The sequence below is a fragment of the Macaca nemestrina genome, chromosome 4 (assembly GCF_043159975.1).
Source record: "Macaca nemestrina isolate mMacNem1 chromosome 4, mMacNem.hap1, whole genome shotgun sequence".
Lineage (NCBI taxonomy): Eukaryota > Metazoa > Chordata > Mammalia > Primates > Cercopithecidae > Macaca > Macaca nemestrina.
Window position 1 is genome coordinate 91,759,354 of NC_092128.1, and position 6,515 is coordinate 91,765,868.

Consider the following 6,515-nt stretch of genomic DNA (forward strand, 5'->3'; position numbering starts at 1 on the left):
ACATTTACTCAATAAATACAAGTTTAGCTATTTATTGAATAAAGTATACCTGTGAAGTCAATGTGACCTAGATTTTAGTCAAGTATGAATCTACCTATCTATCCTCTCTCTCTCTCTCTCTCTCTCTCTCTCTCTCTCTCTGTATCCATCATGTCTGGGTATATATTTAGTCAAGTTATTTTTAAATTTTATTTTTAGTTATTATGGATACATAATAGTTGTACATATTTCTGGGGTATGTGTGATGTTTGGATGCAGGCATACAAAGTGTAATGATCAAATCAGGGGGATTGTGGTATCCATCACCTCAAACATGTATCATTTATTTGTGTTAGGAGCATTCCAATTCCACTATTTCATTTCTCTAAGACATATGATAAGTTACTGTTAGCTATAGTCGCCCTATTGTGCTATCAAATACTAGATTTTATTCATTCTATCTAACTGTATTTTTGTAGTCATTAACCATCTCTACCTTATGCCTCATATTTTTGTATCCATTAATTATTCAAGTTTGTTGTATTGTTTTTCAGTGAAAATTATAGAGGACATTGGTATTCGATTTACCTACAACCTGGGACAAAATTGACCCCACTGATTTATTTCTTCCTAGGTCCATCTTTTCTCCGGGGGTAGTGGAAAGATCAGGGTCATCAGAGAACCTAGGGTGTGATATCAGCTCTCCAGTACCAAACACAGTTCATTAACCTCTCAGAACCTCAGGTGTCTTGGGGCATAGTTCATGTCTCCTGGCCCATCTCACAGGATTATCAGGAGAATGAATGAGATAAGTGAGTGCATTGTGTAAACTGTGAAGTGCTAAATAAATGCAAGGTAATGCAATACTATGTGAAGTCTTCACTCAAGCTATTAGTTCATTAGCATACACTCAGCAAATGGTTTTGAGTACCTGGTACGTGGCACAGGCACTGTTTTAAGCATTGGGAATCAGCAGTCAAAAAGGCAGATAAAACTGTCTTGGGGCAGTAGGAAAAAGGCATTAAAAAGATAAATAAAAGGTTTCAAATACTCATCATTCATAAGAAAATTAAAATAAGATGCTTTGAGAATTGAGGAACAATTATAAATGGTCCTCTCTGTGAAGAGTGATTTTCAAGCTAAGACCTGGACGAAAAGATGGTATGAGTCAAATCCCTCAGGGAAGAGCATTCCCTTGGAAGGGAAGAATAAGTACGAGGACCCTAAGGCAGGAACCAGTTTCATGTTTGAAGAACACAAATAATCTCTGTGACTGTGAGTGAGGGTAAAGGTGAGGTGAGATAATTTAAATGAAGTAGAATTTGCATTCCCCAGAAAACGACAGAATGTTCTAGAATTTTGGTATAGTGTAGACTAAAGATGTTTTTCACATGAAATGGTGCAGCTGCTCTGTCTTAAAAAGATTCAGAGTAAATCCTGGGGGCCAGCTGCTCTATACAGGTTAATAAAAACTTCATGACACCTACATGCTATTTCCTGAAGACTTGTTTTGGGGAAGTTGGACTTCAAAGGAGAAATCATAACCAACATGTTTTCATCATTAGGTGAAAGCCAGTTTCCTTTGTGAGAGTACCATAGAAGAAGCTTCAAATTTTCTGCCCATCAAGTTTGTCAGACAGTATTTCTGTTCAGGAGCAGGTAAACTACCCAGTGTCTAAAGCTACTCCCATTATGCCTAGATGCCCATAGCAATTTTTTTTCTTCAACGATAGGTGTCACTAAGAGGTAGTTGGGGAACACTAAGACCGACTTGCTTCAAAAGGATCTCAAATCATTCAGTCTATCAACCACAAGGGCACCCTATTCCCTCCTTCCCCACCTCCTGCCCAGCCCTGACTCCAGCCTGTTTTCAAGAAAGGCAATATAGCAGCAGCCATTTTTTTGTTTTGTTTTGCTGTCTTTGCCTCAGACTCCCTGCCCTAGCCTAGGAGAAGCAGTGTCCCAAACCCTGCCATGACCAATACACAGGCGCTTTTCACTTAACTTTAAGTCAAATTCCAATGATTCAGCAATGTGAAAACAAGCATCAAAGGGAGAGGCAGTGTGGGAGAGCAGCAAAAGCACTGGATTGTCAGGCAAGGAGACCGAGTTCAGCTTTAGATGTGCCTACTTCCGGAGCCTCAGTTCCCTTGTGTGTATAATCAGGATGAAAATATTTCCCTGCTGTTCTGGCAAGGTTCTAAAGGGAATTAAGTAGCTGTTATCTGCAGAAAGCACTTTGTGAAGCTAGGCTGCTATATAAAAATGGAGTGGGGAGAAATGGAGTAGTTCCAAATTGGCGAGTTTGTTTTCATTGACTACCAGGTATGGGAAGGGCACTGAAGAAGCAAGACAGGGGCTGAGAATTTGAAAAATATGCCCTTTGCCATGAAGACACTAGAATTTATGCTAGGGAGCAGAGATCATGTATTAAGGGGCTACTGTATGGCACAGCTCTGGGAGGCACTGTTTGCACTGTAGTCTACGCATACATTTGAAAGGGTTAAGTAAGAACATAAGTCCACTCAATTAAAGGATAGGCAGTAAGTGATGGAGGATCTCAGTGGCTGGAGACATTGAAGAAAGGTGAAAAGAAGGGATAAGACTTCAGCTACTACGTAGAAAAGGAAACCTTCTGATGGGAACAAGAATAGACACAAAAGATCTCCAGTAAATTTAAGAACATGAGACTAATTGGGTGTCCTTTCAGGAAGGGTACAAGAAAGTGGTGTGACTTTTTTGTTCTTTTCCAAAGTGGTTTTTTTTTTTTTAAATATGGAAATAGTTTGGGGACTTTAAAAAATAATATTATGGCACCTGCCTATTCTTTCTCAATTCAAATGAAACTCAGCATCTGTTCTAAAGCACTAGGAAAAGCCAAGAGGAGAATGAAGCGCCCGACAGCTAAAACCTTTGTGTTCTTATCTTTTTACAGTATAATTTTTATTGACCCATGATCTGTTAACTTCTGTTCCTCATTCAATATAAAAAGATGATGACACAAATGTCTTTCAAAGCCTTTATATATGTTCAAATGCAGAAAAGGCCCTGTGGTTGCTGTCAAGCTAAGGGATTCAATATCCCTGAGAACATCCATTCCAATAACACTGGCCACTCAGAATGTGTGTGTGTCTGCAAGAGCACACACATGTGCATGCATGTAAATTCTGTGTCTAAAATACTACAGTCCATGAAAACTGTCTTACTCTTCAATAAAATTCAGACATTTAGGGCTTCACAAGGTCCAGTATTTCTTAACATTATAAGACAAAAGAAGTTGAATTAAAGAATTTAGTTCATGGTTTAATTAAATTTGTAATTTCAAAATTACATTCGCATCTGAGTGTTAACTCTATTTGAGTAAATAAATGAGCAAAAAAGACTTAAGCATTTCTGTGAAACTGGGTCAATCAAGACAAATTTTTACTGTGATTCACTTTTTGGTCCCTCTTTTACTGTATAGCCTTTGATTTTTTTAAATGGCCCCATGTTTTATTGTTGACATTTTATTTCAATATCTGATTTGAAAACAGCAGACAGAGCCCCTGTGAATTTTAAAGAGATATCTGCTTTCTTTCATCACAGCTGCTCAGCTTTGGTGGATTGGCTGGGATTTTTTTTTTTTTTTTTTGATTATTATTGTATTACTTGTGAGAGGAGAAGGAGACAATGCGAACCAATATTCTGATGATGAAGATTTGGCAGTCGAGTCATGTCATCATGTCTCTTTTCTCTTCCTCATCGGAGTTTTATGCAAAAGCAGAAACAGTGACTTTTTTCAACACCTGCATCTTTAACAACCAGAGCAGTGTAATTACCTTTCTTAAATATTCTATAGAATTGTCAAACAGCAATTTTCTTTTACAAGGGTGGCTTTTAAATAATGTCGTTTACATACAGAGTTTAACATCTCTTAAAGTGAAAATCTAATTATAAGAAACTAAAATTTACTGCATGTTTATAATTTGATCCTTATAAAATTGCTAATCACGGCACCTTTAACATATATTATGAAGCAGAAAAAGTACATATAGTCAGATTAAACTAAATATTTTGGAGTTTCTTGAATATATGTTAATTTCTATCACTATTACTGTTATTAACACTATTTGGTATTTTATGCATTGCTCTTGAATTCAACAATTTGTGGAGAGAGGTGGCTCACAATGACATGTTTTCTCAAGATCATCTGATGTCATCGTTTCCTCTTTGTTAATGAAAAGTATCAATATTTAAAAAGAACTGTCATTGTAGTTTATGTATAGACAATAAATGGTAAGTCAAGCAAGCTGAGATAATTCTTCCAATGGACACATTAGATAATAATGCCAATACTAAATAATATTAGAATTTAGGTAATGTACTGCCATTTGATAAAGTGGTTCATGTCCAGATTGTATACACACTTATCATCTTTGGCATCTGACTTTATAATTTTTGAAGTGCAGATGGGATTGTCAACCACTGGAAGGAGTGATACTTCAATATTTTACTACAAGGTGAATGTTAAAGTGAAAATTTTAACGTATCCCCACATTGTTTCATTCTGGAACAAGCTCTAAATTAATGTTATGTAATGTTATGAAATGTTATGAGCACACCTATAAACGTATCGCTTACAAAAAGATTAAAGAGTATGTTTTATAATCTTCAAATTGTCACTGTAGCAATTCCTCTGTTGCCCCACACTATTCTCAGAATGTCGACTCGGCTACATTTTCCTTCAGTGCTTCTGGTCAGAATTTCTGTTGTCTATGCCAATTTATGCCCAAGGAGTCTGTAAATCTTTTGTATCTTTTTTCTAAGCATGTTCTCCACGGAAAAGATAATCAGCCTGAAGTCTAATGTACAACCTTCTCAGGCGCTTTCTCAAAAGCACACTCTATCATTCTTTAAAAAAATTACAAATTAAAAAAAGAATTTTAATGGAGTCTTATACAGCATTGTTTTGAATTTCCATCAATTGTCTAGATAACCAGTATTTGTTTATATAGCTCCATTCTATAGACATATAACTGTTATGTAAAATAATTTTTAGACTGTTTATATCTTGGTCATATACAATATGATTTTTGTGCCTGAAATCTTAAGTATGCCAGGAGGAAGCCAAGTCCAAAATGCTAGAAATGTATTCTTTATGCTATGATACTCAGTTTAAATCTTGACATTTCCTGTTTGAAAAATAACGTTTGAAAAAGAAAGTGATACTCAAAATATTCCACCTATTCATTAATGATCTCAATAGCGATATTTTATTATGTAAAACATGTTACAATTCTTATTTCCCTCCTGTATTTCTAGGTCCTCCATAAAATATACATGTATGATGGTAGATATGTGTGTATCTGGATTGCATGTATTTCACATGCAAATACCAGAAAGCAAAAAAAGTAGCACGTTCATTCAACTTCTATGTGGACATAATGTTACCAAGTGAAAAGGCAATTCTCTCTCTCTCTCTTTTTTTAACTTTGCTTTCTCTAGCAACCACTTTAGATTTTATAGGGTTTCTCTCATACTATCTTAACTGGATTAAAGAGTAAGAACAAGTTTTCTCCATTACAAAATTCTCATTTAATCCTTATCCACACTTAATTTATCAAATTAAATCAGACAAGATTGATTCCAAGGCTTTTCAAGCCGGACATCGTGTGTAAAATCGGCAGACAAGGGTTTGTAAAGGGTGCCCACCGTGACTTGTCATAGCCTCTTGCCTCAACTGCCCTCGCCTCGATCCAGGCGGGGTCAGGATGCTTCTTGGTGTTCCACTGTGGGCTCGGCGGGGAAACAGAGCAGCTACACAGCCTCCAGCAGAGTTACTTATTACACCCTCGCCTCCTTCACCTGCCCCAGCCATTCAAAATAACACCACACCATAAAATATTCATGAACCGCGCCATGCTGCAGCCAGGGCTCGCTACTGCAGGTGGCTGTTACATCAGTAATTGCTCAATACTTCCCTCCACAGTGTAAAATTGTTTTCATTATGTGTCATGAACACAGAGCCAAGCAAAGCCCTCTTGAGTGGTTTCCCAAGGGCTGGAGGGAGGTGGTACTTAACTTAAACAGGCGCTTTTTGGCTTAGATTTAAAAAAATAAATAAATAAAAAATAAAGGGAGAAGCCAGTGAAAGCTCATCAGTAACTCTCCTTCTAAGTGCAACAAAAAGCAGAAGCTCATGCAAAACTCTCATAAAGATTATCCTAAATGTCTCAGTTACTAGGAAGAGCTTTAGGGGTTTTAGCGGGTCTTACGATACTTCAAGCTGCAGAGAAGAGAATAACTTTCCACCTGACTGAAGTTCCCATGGAGTGCAGAGCTCTGGGATAAGCAGGTTTCAGCAATAAACTCCTGCATTGTGAGGCAATAATGCCCAGCCAGGTCCCCGCATTTTGATTCAAGGGTGTCTTTTTCTTTCCCCCCTGTGGAGGACTAATCACAGCTCCACTTTGTTTAATTGCAGCAAAGAGAGAAATGTGTTTAAGAAGTCATTCTGGACCCCTTTAAATGAATGCTGGGGTTCTTCAAGGACAACA

General features: G+C 37.1%; 1 long non-coding RNA gene across 1 annotated transcript in view; it reads right to left on the minus strand.

Moving 5' to 3' along the window:
• Window positions 1–6,280, minus strand: part of LOC139362536 (uncharacterized) — a 47,267-nt gene extending 40,987 nt beyond the window's left edge. Inside the window, exon 1 of the long non-coding RNA XR_011621669.1 lies at window positions 6,239–6,280. This is a non-coding gene — a long non-coding RNA (uncharacterized lncRNA). The remainder of the gene's footprint in view (window positions 1–6,238) is intronic.
• Window positions 6,281–6,515: the final 235 nt, after the last annotated feature.